Source organism: Oxyura jamaicensis, chromosome 1 (genome assembly GCF_011077185.1).
Source record: "Oxyura jamaicensis isolate SHBP4307 breed ruddy duck chromosome 1, BPBGC_Ojam_1.0, whole genome shotgun sequence".
NCBI lineage: Eukaryota > Metazoa > Chordata > Aves > Anseriformes > Anatidae > Oxyura > Oxyura jamaicensis.
This window is the reverse complement of record NC_048893.1, coordinates 87,026,662-87,044,592: the sequence shown is the minus strand read 5'-3', so window position 1 is coordinate 87,044,592 and position 17,931 is coordinate 87,026,662. Positions and strand designations below refer to the sequence as shown.

General features: G+C 44.0%; 1 long non-coding RNA gene across 3 annotated transcripts in view; it reads left to right on the top strand.

Moving 5' to 3' along the window:
* Nucleotides 1-17,931, top strand: part of LOC118160326 — a 69,228-nt gene that overhangs the window by 26,745 nt on the left and 24,552 nt on the right. The gene's annotated exons all lie outside the window — the stretch shown is intronic.

Genomic DNA, 17,931 nt, shown 5'->3' with positions numbered 1-17,931 from the left:
TAGTAAAGCTTACTTCTTTTTATTAGTCCTGAGAATCTATGACAGGTAATTTCACTGATGGGAGAGTAAGGATAAACAGAAAATCAGGCATTATTTGAAGGATTTGGCTGCAGTAGCAATGTTTTTCACAGTAGCTACAGTCTCTAGTGTCTCACACACCTCACCCAAAACTCACTGTGGGTCCACATGCACACGAGCTTATAGAGATGACCCAGCTGATTATACTCCTGACTTAAAGGTGATTTCTAAGTGAGGCTAGTAAAGGCTATGTGAGAGCCAGTGTGGTTTGATTCAGCAAAAGCAGCTGCCAGACTGCCTCACTGGGCCCTGTGCAGGAGCCAAGCTGCCACTAGGCAGCTCCTGCCCCTGCCTGCTCAGTATCCATGCTGGAAGCTCGCAAACCCAAAGGGGAAGCACAGATCCTGCTGGCTCTTGGCCATTTCGCATGGCCCTGGGCTCAGACTTGGTTGGTGTCTGTCTGGGACAGTGGAGAATTGGCCTCACAACCATCCCCACTAAGGCACTTCTTGTTTGGATGTATATCACTCTTGAAATATATCGCTCTAGCTTTACAGGCAAGACTAGGTATCTTAAAAGCAATATAGCAAAGTAAAGACACAGGCATTTAACATGATTTTAGGATGCTGCGAGGCACTGCAGGGAAGATGAATACCTTACTTGCACTAATTCCTAACTTGGGGTATTGCATAAACCAGGTTTCGGCTTGGGCTTGGTTCTCTCACTACTATGTGTTTATGTAACAGTTGCACTGAATGGATCCTATCTGGTGTTTCTTTAATATGCCACAGTGCAGTGATAAACGTAGAAGCTAGTATTCTCTCCAGTAATATTCTCTTGCTTTTTAACATCTCGTGGTATTTTAGTGTGTGCATTTTTCATCAGATGCAAATGGCTACAAGGGGTGCCTCGTCACAAAGACAACAGCTCTCCTGTGTTCCAGTTAGCAGGTACCATTTAGAGTGTGAACAAAGCTAGACATGGGCAGGACATAAAAGGAAGAGTGTTCTTCATCAGTGCTTCCCCCCCACCACACACACTTTTAATGGCAAATACTGCCACAAACAGCAAAATACTAGAAGTGAATAGCCTGGACAGCCCATCAAAACCATTCAGTAGGTCTGTGCAGAGCATGGGTAACTATAATCAGCTCGTTTTTAACGCTGTGGCTTGAACAGCTGTGTGCTGATAGCAGCATTATCCAAATAAGAGAGAAGCTGCTCCTCTGCAGAGCTCTCTGGCTTCCTAAGTACTCCACGGTTGCACCAAAACAAAGGCCGAGTTGAAAAGTGGCAGAGGCTGTGTATGTATGGGGGAAAACTTCCAGGCGTGGCAGGCAGATTCACATGTAAAAGATGCTGGATGGGCATCCAGCAGTATCCCTAAAAGCAGCATGCTTGTGAGGGGAAGAAAAATAAGCCAAGTGAGGGGGCTGATCCTGCAAAGACTTTGGGGTAGTGACTTGTTACTAAAGCTGGGGGGAGAAAACTAAAAGGAGCAGAAATTTCATGCTGTAACATTTTTATTTTTGTGTGTGATTTTTACACAGAACCGTCATGTTTTTACTGAGTTAGCATTTTTCAAATGTATCATTTGGGTTCAGCTGGAGCATTCAGAGTGACTCAGGGTACTTTTTCTTATCATTGTTGACCTTTTGCTTCATAGAAAGTTTAAAAATGGAAAATTCCCTCTTTCCATTCTGCTAGATGCAATGTCATTGCCATCAATGTGTGCTCTTGCAGAGACAGTGCAACTTTGCCTTCTGTTTTCCCAATGAAGACCTGAACTGTGTTCAGGACTTCTTCTGGGAATGGTTCGTGCAGCCCCTGAAAAAAGCTTGGTTACATTGTAGGGAGCTGAAAGGTTGAGGGGAGCCTGCAATAGTTCTCTATGTAAGGAGCAGTTTCCTGCACTGTGCAGATTTGTTGTGATTTATGACCCAAAGAAACATTTGCTGTTCAGATGGGGTGGCTCGTCCAGGCCTGGAATAGCTCCTGTGTACTCAGTGCACCTTCAGCAATTTCACAGATACTGCTCTTCAGAGACAGGTGCTAACTAGACACTGCAGCTATTACTACCTGGCAGAGTTTCTCAGCAGTGCCCCAAAATTTTATGCCTGAATGAACATATCCTGTTTCATTTCACCAGACAAATGTTTTTTAACCTTTTTCCAATTTGCCAGCCACTAAAAATTCCAGCAGAGCTGTGGACTCATGTAGGCTGAGTTGGTTTCCTTTTCCTGGTCCTTATCCATGGTCTTCTTAAAAATAATTCGTGGGCCCTCGGGATCTCATATCTGATGAAAACTACGGTACTAGATCAATAAACAGATCCACTGATTAAATGAACAGGTCTAATTCCGGATGCAAGTAGTGCAGAAAGAGAGTCCAGAGTTAGTCCTACTTTGTTTGTTGTTTGGTAATGTGTTCTTGTGGATAAGGCCCTGGTGTAGCAGTCAGGAGACTGGGTAGCAAATGGGCCTATAGTTGTGCAACATGCCCTGCAAAGCAGAAAGTATGGTTGTGCTTGTGAAGAGATGGGACAGGTACTTAGCTCAATATTCTGGAGTCTTGGAAGCAATATTAAATAGAAAACTGCCTTCCAAAAAGGACAAGTAGACAAGCATGGCTATTGGTTGTGGCAAGCTCTGAAAAAGACTTTTCATGAGGTCCTGTGTTACTACAGAGAGACCTTTTTCTGTGACATTACCAGAAGCTGGCTTCCTAGGGTGATGACAGTGGTAAAAGCGCTTAACATTTTTGTGATGGAGAGAGCCTGTCCGTGTCCTGGTGCCATCAGAAGGAATTTCCTCTTCAGGGTGTAGAAGACTTGTTTCTTCTGTATTGCAGGAGGCAGAGGGAACACAATACTTCATTCAGAAGTTCAGCACATCTCCAGTTAAGGCTGCATGCGCTGGCTGCAATTCAGCCTACTCTTTAACAATGCCTTCAACCTTTTAACTTTGCCAACAGGCTTTGGAAGAGCACCACATTCAACTAATAAAATACAAGGGCTAAATTTTCCGTTCCCAATCCAAATTGCTGTCAGATCACAACCTGCTGGCAGGACATTGTTACCATGTCTTACCTTCTTTGTGAAATTACTGGGTTGGTGATGCTGTCCGTGAGAGGTCACGAAAGTTTTTGCAGGAGTTTTGTGGAGAACTGAGTACCCAGGAATAGGAGAATGTCTCGTCTTCCTACTAAACATGCCACCAGCCCACTGGGTAAAAACATAGGATCCATCTCGATACTGTTTTTCTAAGCTGGGTAAGTGAGATCTGCACTCTTGCTGTTTGGATATGCCTCCAGATCTGTGGCCAGTTCTTCATGTCTCACAACACCAGAATGTTTTAAGTGGTTCTTGCTGCTGTTCTGAACTGCTGGTTTTTACAGCTGGATGTCTGGAAACCAGAGGATTTTTTTTTAGTGATCAGTTTTAACCATGGATTGAATGAGAATTTGTCCCAGGATGGGAGACAGTACAGGAAAGTGTCAATTTCCATGGTTGGAAAGGAAAGCTTCCAAACCTTTTCAGAAAGCACCTTCTGAAAGAAAAGAAGATACAAGGAGGAGAGGCCTGTGTTCTGTTCTCTGCAAGGAATCAGTCCTAATTTGGTGGATTAAGAGGATGGCATGCTTGGGGTTTAGCCTGTGTGAGGTCCCGAAATAAGAGGTGCAGGAACATCCCTTCTTTTGTGGGTACACTGAGTATTTCAAGCATGATGTTCCATGTTCTGGCTGTCTTGCACCAGAATAAATCTAAGTTGTTTCCACTGCAGACAGGAAGACAGAACATCCTGTGGGTTAGAGCTGAATCTTCATGTTCAGAGTCAACCAGGGATCATCCCAGACAATTGCTCATGACCCACTGTGCCTGTATGCAGATTTTACATCTAACATCTGACCTCACATCCCCTCCATGTATCTGCTAAACACTGCAGATGTCACGCTGAGCCCTAGGACTTGCAAGTACAGAGTGCTTGTCTAATAATCTTGTTACTCCTGGAAGGCTTTCCAGGAGCAGAATGAGCTGTTCAGGTCTGATACTGCCTTTAGTGTGTCTGGCCCCCACCTCTCTTTAATCAGGTCCCCGATTACACCATTAGAAAGCTGCCTTGTAGCTACTCCTCAGCTTTCATCTTGGTGTATGTCCCTGCTTTTTTGGTTCAGAGACCAAATACAGTAACAGTTGGCATTTACAAAACACTGTAACCTGTGCAGAGTGTTGTCCTGATAGAAGGCTGCTGACCCACATGCCATCTGTATGAATTAGGTCATACTGGCTGTGTTTTGTCTTCACAGTACAGATAAGGGACTTATCCTTCTGGAAAGTGGGCTGGAAGTCAGTACAAGGATTTTACTCCCAGCAGTGCTTGTGGTGTTTGATTTACTGGCCCTACGTGGAGATAACAGAAACAAAGGGGAAAAAGGTCATAAAGTGCACGGTGTTTATTCTGCCCCAGCAAGAGGGTGCCATGGGCACTGCCCAGAAGAGAGAATGTCTCTGCACTGCCTCTAAATAGAAGTCTGTGTTATTGTAGTGATCCTGGGAGACCCCAGCAAGAGGCAAGCCTTGTTTTACTGATCTGCAAGCAAATGCATAGCAATACGCCTTTCTTGCCCCACAACCATGACAGTACATTTGCTGGGAGGGAAGCAGGAGAAGGATCCAGCCCATGGAGAAGAGCTACGACTTCCCACGTCACATTAAAACTTGTGGCAGAGCCAAAACTTAACCCCCCTCCCCCTCTTGGTGCTTAACCATCCTGTCTCCAAATGTCCCTCCGCCGCTGTGCCTGCAAAGCCGTCATTCTGAAGAGTATTAGTATCTGCCTCTGAAGTGACTTCAGCGCAGTTTCTCTCTTCCTCACCCCCGCACCCTCTCTTATTAATTTGAAAACTCCTATTTATAAACCTGCTCAAGCCTGCTTGTTCAGGGAGGAGGAGCCGAAACGCTCAGCACACAGGCTAGGATACTCAGCAGAGATGCAGGCAGAGCTACTTCTCACTCAAAGGGTAATAACCAGATGGAACAAGTCAGCAGGAAGAGTGCCTGAAATGTCACAGAAATGAGATCAAGCAACAGCTAGAGCTTTGTGTCTGCAGGCAGAAGGGGGAGAATTGCAGGATCTCAGGAAAGAGTAAGAAAGAAGGGCTGAGTGGAAGAAAAATATGTAAGTGGATAAGCACATTGCACTAAATGGCCCAATCGTCTCCCCAGACCTGCACTCTTCTGTTACGCATTTTTGCCGCTCTCTTCCAGCCCCTCTGACAGCGATGAACAGGAGGCCTGAAGAGCTGGCTTGCTGCAAAAAGTGTGCCATGCTGCCGACTGTGGAGTGACTTGTCACCTCTGTTGTTAAACAGATCGCTCCCCTCCCTGCATCTCACAGAGATGCACAACCCCTTTTAAACTTGGGCCTGCCTGCAATTTCTGTAGCTCCTGGTGGTTTTGTGCTGTCAAGCTAGAGAACAGGCTGATGACAACATGAACCCCTGTGATGGAAGAAGTAAGTACCTAAATAGCTGTCCTACATTGTACGGCACTATATGCAAACACTTGACTTCCCTTAACTCTCCTCCTGGCTGTATTTTATGGTAACGATCCAGACACGACCCAACTACCTCTGCTGTTCTAGAGAACCCCAGGACGATTTTGAGAGACTAGGTAAGTTCATCTGCTGTGAGGAAAGGGAAAAAAAGTCTGTTGCTAAGGTTTATGCAAAGAATAAACAAAACTGCAGTTAGCCATTAGGAGTTACATTCATGGGGAGAAACAGAACCACATTGTTCAAAAAATCAGAGAACAAAGAGGTTCAATGAGAATCCAAGACCAAAGCCATTTCTGCCAAGGGACTGGCATCAGCGTGCTGAACACAACCTCACCTCTTCCCCTTCCGGCTTACCAAGTGATTTCATGGAGCTCTTTGGGCTGGCATCTCCCCGAGCTGCTCTTCTTCCCTGGGTAGGTGCCAGGGAAGGCGAAGGACCTGCTGTCCCCAGCTTTCTGCTCTGCTCTTCTCCAGCCTGGATTTCCTCCGTCAGTCCTGCTAGTACCAGATTAACTCTCTCTGCTGTCTATGTTGTTAGGTGATTTGTCATTCGATACATTATTATGTTACTTAGGGAAAGCATTTTAATGCCCACAATCCCACAAAGCTAAAATCCCAATAGTTTATTGGCAATTTATAGATCTAGGAAAGGACAGTCATTCCCACAAGATGTCACAAGGTGTTGAAGACAAGACACAACCAGGGGATGAAACAGACTGAGATAATGGGACCAAGAGTTAAGGTAACAAAAGTAACATAATGTGCACAGTTGCTCAGTTGTGTTATTTTCATCCTGATAATTTTAATGATGGTATGCTGGATGCCCCAGAGTACTGGGAAATTCTTGTGATAATACCAGAAAATTTCTAAGTTACTGAATTACCTATATGTAGTTGCTCTCTTTGCTGGAGAAAACCTGATCCAGTTTGTGGTATCATCTGACGTATCTGAGGCGTTTAAGAAGCTCTTTGCTAATATGAGAAAAAAAGCATCAGCATGTCTCTGTATCAAACACAGAGTGAGGTGGCTTAGAAGTGAGCAGTGAAGATGGTCACAGAACCAGAAAACCAGGTGGAAATGGGAATGGTTGAAAGAAATGGCTTTTCTGGGTTTAGGAGAAAGAAGATTGAGGGGGAACATGGAAAACCATCTTCTGATGGTGTTCTATAAAGAACAGGGGTTAGTTGTTCCCTGCTTTCATGGCAGAAGGGTTATACAACAAATAGTGGGCAGCTTTGTTTCCATAAACAAAGATTTTGGTTAAGTATCAGAAGTAGATTTATTCTGAAAATAGGAAGAGAAGAAGTAGTGAAGCAGCATTGGAGGTTTGTAAAGTCCCTGTTTATGGAGTCTCTTAAAAACAAAGCTGCGTGAGTCAATGATCGTCTAGGCATATTCACTTTGTTGTAAAGAAGGGATCGGTGAAGTCTTTATAGCCTGGTATTTCTGTGATTCCTACTAAGTCTGTAGTTCTAACAGCAAGGCTGCAAGCTATGATCTTATTATATGAGTAAAGATAAATGGAAATCTTATTAGGTTCCCAATGACTAACTCTGGAAAGGGAAACAGGAGGTTTAGGGAAAACAAACATTACAAGAACTTTCATATCTTTATAGGTGTAATGAGGCCCTTTAGTTTCAGGAGCATCTGTGAAGAGGAACCTCGATTGAGTGGGCTACAGAGGCCAAAACTGCTACTCCTTGAACTCGAGGGAAAAACTGGAGGAAATAGGTTTGTCCTGTGATTAAATAGATGGGATTCAGGGCTGCCAGTGGGATCCAGCCCTACAGTGACTACACTTAGCAATGTACAAATAACAAAACTCACAGTAACAAAACGTTATTGATGGAAATACCCTGACATAGATAAAGTGGTTCACTATTTCAGAGATGGAATAGGAGAGAGATTTTGAGAAATTAAGCTGCCTTTATTTATTGTCTAAAGCCAGGGGGAAAAGTTTAACAGCACACAGGTAAAACAGATGGATTTTAAATTGCATCATCAGTAACCTATGGTATAAGTACTACATTTAAGGTGATTGTTTTTAAACAGCATCCACTGGGCTTGAGTTAAAACATTAGATTTACTCAAGTGTATAATCTCTTACTTAATAACACTACATGTGAATTGCCACTGTATACATGAAAATCTAGTTTGTTTGCCTTGAGATTGGTTGTTCTAATATTGATGAGGTTTCTTTGTTCATCCCAAGTCATTTGCTGATTTCATATTTCTGTGGTCTCTGTGGTTTTTCTTTTTTTTTTTTTTCTTTTGTCATATGTAGAGGTTCCTAAGTTCCTAGAAAGTGGTAGATCATAACCCATGGCCCTACCTTAAGCTCTCAAGCATATAAATAAGGCTTGAAACACTGTGGACGTAACTCTGGAAGATGACAAGAACTGTGGCTCCAGTCCATCAAACTGTATTTGTCCTGGGCATAGTCTGACTCAGCCAAACTAGCTGTGTGTTAGGAGGGAGAGCAATTAAATCAGGACCTGTTGGAATGAAGAGAAGCACTCCAGGTACTGATCATAGCAATGGCCACCACATAGACTTCAGTGCAGTTTCTCTAATGTATGCAAGAGTAAGTGAAAGTGGATCTGGGTCCATAAGATCCTTACTCATTTTAGATTGCAGCCTACAACATGATCTGTTTCACCTGGAATGACATCAATTAATTGAGATAATAGATACTTATCACTAGTGTATGACAGTAAGAAGCTGTTCATGTTCTGTAAAAAGCCAGTGAGTTAACAGAACCTAATTAGCATACCTCCTCCAAGAAGATTACTAAGCTTGGACTATCTAAAAGTCCTGTCTAAAGTCCACCATGGTGAAAGGAGCAGGCTCTGTCATGCTCCCATTGTTAATGGCTTGGAAGGATGAGCTGTTTAGACAGGTTGGTGTGAATTGATTATCCCCAGTCCAGCTCATGATAGCCTATTGTTGAATTCACAACTGGTCCAGGTGAACACCCTTGGTGAGTGAGGGACTCCTTCTGGAAACCTTCTGAGGCAGGGAGATGTAAAACTGAGGCAGTGCCTAAGGCTGCTAGCCTGCTAAGGATTGCAGCTTTAATTCCAGCTTCCCTGCATCCTGCGTTGTTATGTGATTAGACAGATGATCCTATTTTCTAAGACTCTCCTGAGATACAGCAGATTGATGCAGCTTCTTAGCTGTAAAGGCTAAGCTGTGAAGTGCTTCATAAGGGCCTTTGGCAGATGCTATTACCATAGATGTGATATTTTGAGGATAAACTGTTATTTGTAATTATGTAGTTTATAAACTATGCTGTTTATCTTTATATATCATTTGCTGTTATTGCTGCTCCCTGCTACCCAATCTTTCTCTTTTCCATTTTTTCTGCTCACTCCATCCCCAGCCAGCTCAGGTCTGAAAGCTGGATGTCATGGCCCAGCAGTGCGTAAAAGCAGCTGTACTGCATCCACATTTCAACTGGGTACGTCAGCATAGCAGCATGCTGCAGTGATCTGCAAGGAAGCCTTGGCTCAGCTCAGCACTGCCCATGCACAGTCTAGAGATGCCCAAGACCTGATGGGAAGTCCACAGACCAGCCTGTTTCAGAGTGCAAATCTGTCCTAGGGTCTAAATGTTTGTCACCACTTCTCTGCCTATTGTTCGGCGTGGCCCAGAAATGAATAATGCAGAAGATTATTTAAGTCATGTGACCTCTGCCTTCTCTCAAGTTCCTCGGATGAACAGAAGTTTCCTATAATATGTTGCTACACTTAGATGCATTCAAACTGCACTTAAAATGCATTTAGGGCTATCTTTGATCCCTTTCTTGCTTCAGAGTAGCAGTGCTTGGACCATTGAACAAGATTAATGAAAGTGTAGGACAACAACAAGCATAGAGCTCCCGGGTAAGGGGAACGAACACTCTCTTTTTTCTCCCTTTCCTATGCAAGCTGCATAACCTGGATCTGAAAGCTGATCAGCCAGCCTCACAAATTATCGGCTCTTTCCAGTTATCAATCCAGAAAGACCTAGCCTGATGCAGAGCTACAGGGCCACATTCAGATGTGTATTTGGGGTTGCTTCTTGTATGTTGGCAGGGGAAAAAAAAAAAGACAAGGGTTAATAAGAAGGAAGCATACTGTTCTTTCACATACACTTCCAATCCTCCACTGTTTGCCCTCCTTGCTGCTCCCTGCCCCTTCTGTAGTCTCCTAGTATATATAATATTCTTGCTTACATTGCATAACTTACAGTGTTGATGTCACTGTGGAATTTGGTGCTTGGCTGATGGATTTTTTTATTAGATGCAATGATTAGAATCTAAGCAGTTACCATAGCTTTAAAACTTCTGTAAATGTGTACTTGTTTCCAGTGGGGTTTTCTCTGTATTTGTTAAATATCTGGCTGATTCACAAAACTTATCACGACATGGGAGAATGAGTGTGTACGGAGGAGCGTGGGGGGAAGGTTTGGATCTTAAAAGCCTCATCAGATGACTTAAGGGCGGCAAATCTGTTCTGTAGAGTAGGGAGCTTTATCCTTTAAAATACTGCCAACTGCAAAATAGCTTGCAGAAGAAACATGCAGACTCAGAAATATTGGTAAGGAGATATGATGTGTCTTTTCATTGCATTTGTGAATCAAAGCTAGCCCAAGGGTACTGTGAATTATTCCCCCTGAACTTGCTGAGAACTCTGGAAAAGGGGCTGGAATACCAGGGCCTAGATTCCTAAACACCAGGTCACCAGTGAAGGATAAGGGACCAGTATCCTTTTCATTCAGTACCCTTTTCATTCCCTAGATGAGATGAGGAGGGGTCCCAGGAATCACTTTGTGTTGTCACATGCAGCCAGGATATGAAGTGGAATGAAGAAACTGCTCTTCAAGTGAATCCATGTCTGTGCATCTGGTTTGTCTGCGTACATGGCGACAAGTTGGAGTATCCCACTGTGGGTAATACATGAGGTCAGATAAGGAGGGAGTCCTGTCCGGCTGTATGTATCTGATTTGTTCAGCTGAGGTGAGTTGGGGCTGTTGGGGGCTGTCTTAAAACCCCTTGCCACGGGAAGGAGTCTTAAAAGAGCTGTTTTTCCCATTAGGTAAAAATAGCGTTTTTCTTGTTCTGTTTTGGGGGCTCCCTTCCTTGGCATGTCTGACTCTACCTGTAGGTGTAGTTACCCCTGATAACGAGTGCCTTTTTCTGGTTTAAGATAAGCCACTTTGGCACTAGACTGTAGGCTCTGTTTAGTGTTATCTTGACTGGTCTCTTCAGTACCATTCTCTCTCCTTTTTTATGGCCATCTTGTCTCTTCAGGTTGATGATTTTTCTGCTCTGTGTCTGTATAGCGAACCCTCTTATCATAACAAAAAAAAAAAGAAAGAAAGAAAATATTTTTTGATGTTTTCTAGCATGTGTTCATGAGCACACGCAGCAGGTATGTCCTTGGCAGATACCAAATCAGAGTCCACGTTTCAAAATGTGTTCTAGGACACATTGTTCATTCTGGAGAAACCATCCACAGGTATTTCTGAGGCACTACACTTCATTTATCAGTTCAATGTCAATTGACATTTTCCCTTGTCCTTTCACCAGAGGAAAAAAAAAAGAGTGCACACGAAAGGGTCAATGTTTATGAAAGGTCAGTAATACCAGATGAAATGCAAACCTAGGGCTTAAAAGAAAAAAAAAAAAAATGTCTCCATTGAGCAATAAAGCACTTAGAGTTTGACTTTGTTACACAAGAGAGAAACTTTCCAGTTGGCTGGCAGTGGTTCCGAAGGGTGTCGGTGTGGTTATTGATTAATTAAGTCTATTGTTACTCACTTCTCTCATTAATCCAAGTGTTTTCTCTTCACTTGTGTCCCTGCACAACCTTGTTTTAAAGACTTGGAAGCTGACAGACAATTGCTTTGAATATCAGGCTGCTTATTTGAATCACTAACTCCTCCTGTCTCAGAAATTTCTAGGTGTGGCATTTTAGACCTCACAGAAATGGGAGAGCTGCTTAAAGATGAAGGCGTTCCCAGTCCCATGTTTAGACCTGGAACGCTGTGTCCATGCGTAATGGAGAAGAGGGTGCAAGGGGCTGGGCTGGAGACATGGCTCCTCTGCTCTACATAGGAACTGCTCTTGGTTCATGTTCCCAAACCGTACCTGTCGGGTGTTCCCTGCTGAGGTGAGGGGCACGCGCCTGCAAGGGGCTGGCACTTACTGGTCAGGATTATTAATCCATGGTGGACTTGTGGAGAGGTTAGGATAGCAGTATCAGCAAGCCAGGAGTGAAGTTTTGCTTCTCCATATGCTCACCTCAGCGCTAATGAAAATTTCCAAATATCCTTAAACCCCCTGTCCTCTGCTCATGTATCTTGTCGTTAAAAAGCCTGACCAGCACTGCTGCCCTGGCAGCAGGAGGCTATGTCTAAAAAAACAGAGAAGAGCCCATCTTCTGCTAAGCCACCCAGTCCCTGGCATCTCTGTTTGCTGTACTGAGGGTACTTTGTTCACTGGTCCCTGGCCCCAAGCCACTGCCTCATGTCACACAGGAAGCTGAACCGCTGCCAGCTGGGAACAGCTTCTGGTCACTATCTCCAGTCATCGGCGCTCAGCTGCAGCCTGTTAGCCAGGCTCCTGACCTGCCCGCCTTGCAGGTCCCAGGCATTTGCTTTCCCTTTCGAGCCCTTGAGATAGCAGAGTCCGTTGTATGGGAAGGAATGGATTTAGGAAACGCCAAGGCCAAACTAAGCACCGCTGGGTACCGGCAATTTTTAGCTTGAAGACGTCAGTCCTGGCTGGAAGCAATTGTCAGAAACTAAGACGGACCGAGTTCAAGCGCAAGAGCACAAAGCTCTTCCTTGATAAAGCTTCTCCCCAGCAGCGATGCTCATAAAGAAATTCTTTATCACACCAGCCACAAGTCACTCCTGCTTCCTTCCTGCATTATGCCAGTGAAATACAGGGATCATTTCAAGGGGAAAACTGCAACAGTCAGGTCAGGAGAGCATCAACTCCACCTTTCTGAAGCAGGGGAAGGGAGGGGACTCTCTCAGTTCAGGGCTACTTGGCTGCTTTATAGTTTTGTTTGGCAGGACATGAAAGAGGCCTGGAAATCTCGGAGGGCTATTTTAGGAAATCCTTTACAAGTTCCTCTAGGAAATGGGCCTTACCCTAACAATTCAATTAATTACAATTAGTCAGTTGATCCTGAAAGCAGAAGGAAATTGTATCATGCATATTTCATACAGGATTTGCTTAAGTATCTGTTTTTTAGCTCTTTGGCACTTGCTGATTGTCCTTTTGCCTGTAATTTCAGCTGGCAATACCGATGCCTTTGTATCAGAGAGCTGGGCTTCCTCTTCTGAAGAGCTTAACAGCAGTGTCCACTGGCCTCAGTGGCAGTCCGGCAAGTTAGTCCTCATACAAATCAGGCACGTACATGCTATGCATAGGTTGGTTTGCCAGCGCAGACAGATACACGGAAAACCTTATGCCTGGGGATGTCGCATTTTCTTCCAGCTGTTTGGGTAGGTCTCCAAAGATCACCTTGCTGATAACAGTAGACTGCTGTGCCTTTAGCAACACTGCAAATTAAAACTACAGTAACACTTTGCGCAGCTTAGCACCAGGATGGAGCTCTACTTACTCTAATGAATTTTAAAATCGGGCTTTTTGTCCAGTTCCTAGCCACAGCAATGTGTTGACCATCATAGAGTCCCATGAGAGCTGGGACCTGGGAAGGGGGCTGGCACAGCAGATGGAGACGTGTTTAGCTGCTGTGCTTTCTTAGCGGTGTAAATGTGTTGAACATTGAGGGAAGGCACAGCCAAACTGATGTAAACAGAGTAATATATTTCAACATAATTGCACTAATTATATGGGGACACTTGTGTTAACAAAACAGCTGTTACCTTTCTCTGATTGAATTAAATAGTTATAAACCTCAGAGGCTTGCTAATATCCTCTTCCTGTCTCGCTTAAATCTCTTTTCCTGTTGTCTGCTTTATCAATCAGTGAGTATGTCTGAGGATTTTGCAGTGTCTCTCTTCAGTCAGATTAGAAGTGTTTGTGGTGCCTTGCTCTCTAAAGCCTTGCACACACAGGGCAATTTTCCTGAAGTTCCTCGGCCACCTCACAGCATCCTGGTGCTGGCAGCTACCTGCGCAGCTCCGCTGGGTTTTGTGTGAGGGACTGATCCTGGAAATTAGTTGATCCTGATCTGAATAAACGGGTCAGTAGAAAAAGCTGATGCTTTGCTGCTCATAGAGCAGCCTAACGCATAGGAGCTAAGGCTCAGCATTTCCCTCATGGGGGCTATATTTTCTGACCGGTCACCAGGGCGGTCACAATTCAAGCACTGCCTCTCCCAGCCCCCAGAGGTGCTCCAGCTACTTTGCAGCCCTGTTAGAGCAGCTTGAAGTGCTACATCCAAAGCAGACATAGGCAAACCCATTTTGGTCTGTGCTATAGCAGAAGAATTTGACCCTTAAAAGCCCCAACAAACAGTGGCGTGGATGGGAATGTTTCTAAATGGCACGAGTGGGACAGCAGAGCATTAACAGGAGGGGCTCATCCAGCCTTGTACCCGTTTTGATCATTTTCGGTCTCTTTCTCGTCATCTTATCTTCACTCGCCTTCTCATGTTGCCCTCACTGCACTCTTCAAATATTTCTTTGTTTGTGCTTCAGGTCACCTTAGCAAAGCAGGAAGGAAATCTGGTTTTGAAAGAGCAAAGCTGGTAGCTTGGTGGCCCAGCTCCTGCACGCTTGGCTCCACCAGGTCCCCTTGAATGCAAGTGCCTGGCCCCATTCAAACTGTGGCCCCGAGCAATCCTGTCTTTGTATTGGTTTAAATTTGCTGAAAATAGGTCGCCCACCCTATCTAAGAAAGAGCATAAGAGAAGAATCCTAAACATTTTAATTAGCAGGCATTTCTGAACTGGCAATACTCTGACAGTGCGCAGCAGAGCTTATAAATAGAGCTTCAAGTGCCCGTGATGTCACGAACCACAAGAGCGTTTGACTTGTGATTTATTACATCAGATCACTGTAGGCTTGTTCACAGGCTTGTAACTTGCAGCCTATTTACAGTCAGTACACCCAGTATTATCCCTAAGCCATCCCAGCCTTGAGCAGATAGGTAAATACTGCCTGGAACTGAAACAGTAAACAACCAATTAAAAGTTTAACCTCATCCTTTCCAATTTCTTCCTGTAGTATTAGGATACAATTGCCTAAAATAAGATTGTGTGAGATAATGACAAATAAAAGTTCTTTCATTTGCCTCTGTCATTTTTGCACAAACAATGCTTTTACATTTTTTGAGTATTTATGCTCAAAAATACTTTCCAAAGCTTGTTCACTCATGAAAATTGGATTTATTTGAAAACATTTTTCTTTTTCTTCAGTGCAAGATCATTGTTTTAAAAGATTGCCTGGAATAAATATGTGAAAGCTCATTTATAGAATTTAATGAAAGAGGAATTGTAATTTTGAATATAGTTCTGGGCACTGCATACAAATGCACATAGACTGCTTTACCTAAACAACCATTTACATAGCCAGAGTTGGACAATTTAATTAGAAATGGAAAATCTTGGTATTCGAATTAATTAACATTAAATTTAAAGTCACATCTTTTCAGGGATGAGGGGAGGATCTCATTCACCTTGGCCATGTTTTGGAAGAGGTCACAGTTACAGATGAAAGATTTAAATATAGGCCAGTATAAACCTCTGTTATTACTGACTTCTGAGTGTAACAATTTTAACATTGGAAAATTGTGTGTCCCTTTCACGTCCCATGCTATTACCGATTTCCAGGGAGAATTTGGTTTTCCATAGCCCAGTCACAGAGAAAGGCACCCAGCAGGAAATCTGCTGAAAGAGATACCTGTCAGCCTATGCCAGTGCAACTGGATGCATTGCAAGATAGACAAAGCCCACCCTAAATAAAATGCTGTGAGATGATACCCAGCTATCTGAAAGCTGGTGTATGCAGGTATCTGAAAATGGACAGGGGATAACTGCGTTGTTCAGAAATGGCAAAATGGGAAATAACTTAAGTAGGCTGCTCTCAGTTTAACATCAGTAAATCTCACTGGTATATCTGCATGCGTTCTCAATCAAAGTGTACTGTAAAGCACTCCTAAATGTATGTTTTGATTTACTCCTCCCTTTTTTTAAAAGACAAAAAAACAAACCAAAACAAAAACCAAAACCAACTCACGTCTAAGTCTACCAGAGAACAAAAGTAATTAGTAGTACTAATGTCCTGTAAAATACCTCGGCCTATACCTTGAGGTTTCATAGTCTGCGATCTTAAAAGCATAGTCTGTTCTGCTGGAAAGCCTGCCTCTGCCCTGGGAGAAGCTACTTCTGTATTCTCATGGGACAAACTACCCCAGAGCAGCTAGTAGAAGATCTAATACTACATGTCAGTGTGATTACAAGGGGGATGCAAAGGAAACTTTTCCCTAGCCAGATGGTTCTTTCTGAATGTTCATCTGTCTTCATTGACAGACTAAATGTTAGCAGCCCTTGCTGGAGTTGGGACAGAGTGAGGATGAGATGATTAAACCTGTGTGAGAATTTTTATTTTTTTTTTGCATTTTGCAAAATTTTGCAGATTTTGCATTTTATATGTAGCTTTAATTGGTAAATAGTGACTTGGCTGGTTAAAATATACTGGTGGCCATAAAAGAGACATCTACTCCACAGCATTTCAGCAGTATTTCTTCTAGATAGGCTTATGTGTATCTGTAGGTGGCCTCAAAGCTGATTGTGTGTTGTTGTTTTTTTGTTTAACTTGTGGGTCTGCTTTTGGATATCTGAGTGTTTTCAGACTTTTGCTTATGCTGTGGGCAGAGCGCTCAGTGGAGATCATGAGAGTGCCAGGTACTTGCTCCCTCTGTAGTGAAGAGCCAAGGTGTTGTGAATGTCAAGAAAAAAATGCATATCTTTGTGCAAAGAAAAGGTATTTGTGTGCACTGCTGCTAATCTCAGGTGTTCAGTCATCAAGGAGTAGGCCCTCAATATTTAGAAATGAAGTATTATTAAATACATGGAGCCCCCCCACAGTTTTTTATACCTTCTAGATACGCGTGCTTTTGGTGCACAGAGAGGTTTCCAGGCTTTTTGATGTAGTCGCGACAGCTTGAATCCTCTTTCCCTTCAAACAAAGCATCTACGCAACCCCTGACACCAGGAACTGCAGCTTGAAGAGAAGTATCAAATATTGCAAAACTTGCTTTTATAAAAAGATGCAGATAATTTGTAACATTTATCATCGAGTTACTGGCACACTGCCACTGGTACAGGGTAGTGCTGGAGGCTGGCACAGTGCCTCCAAGAATCACTGTGTATTTTCCCATGTCCATCTCCCAAGATGTGTGGTGTTAGCTGCTGTTAGAGCAGGGACAGTGGGCTAGATAAACCTCTGCCCTGCTCCACTGTGGTATTTCTGAGGTATTTTGAATTATGAAGAGTTAATGAGTATATGGACTCATTGTTCCTCCTCCCTAATTAGATCCCAGAGGAAAAACGCCACAAGCCTCAACCACGTCCTTAATCTCCTGAACAATAGAAACGGTATTGAAAAAAAAACAGCTCTCTTCCTGGGAGGGGTGGACATTTTTCGGTGGCTCAAAGCCAGGTTTCTGGTGCAGGCCCCCACGCAGGGCTGGACAGGGACCTGCGGGCACCTCCTCTTGGCTGGGCTGGGCTCTTGCTGTGCAGGTGTGTGTGGCCCCAAAGCTGCCAGCAGTGCAGAGGGATGGCAGGAAAGAGGAAGCCTGGGCACACAGGCAGCAGTGTGCTCACCTCTGCAAAAGGCAACTTCCCTCCAGGTCGGCAGAGCTTTGGCAAAGAGACGGATGGACGGGTGCCCCACGCTTGCCCAATGTGGCTTCTGGAAAGGTGCCTTCCCTCTCCAGGTCTGTCAGCTCCCCAGCACTAAAAATACTTCAGTGAAATATGCGCTTCTCTGCACACGCTGGTGCAGAAAGCCTTGGCCAGGCTGGCAGAAGCAGTCTCCTGATGTTTCCCATGTGCTTCAGGAAGGGCACAGTCAGCTGCCCAGAACCATTATCAAAAGAATTGGGACAGAGAAGTGTACACCTTAACCCAACCTCTCCTCCTCCTTCTACTCCTCCCTCTGACTTCAACAAGTGGAGTAAGCTGCAGACAGCATCCTTATCCACCAGGCATGTGCTTTATTTCCATAACAAATTGAGGTATTAGGATTTTTAAAGCCCAGATGTTTCTCAGAGTTATATAAACCCAGGGGTACCCAGACGCCTACGTACTCTGACTTTAGAGCACGAGCTGAGGGAAAATCCCTTCAAGAGCACATGCATGGCCCATGACTAGGCTGCTGAGCAGGGTTAT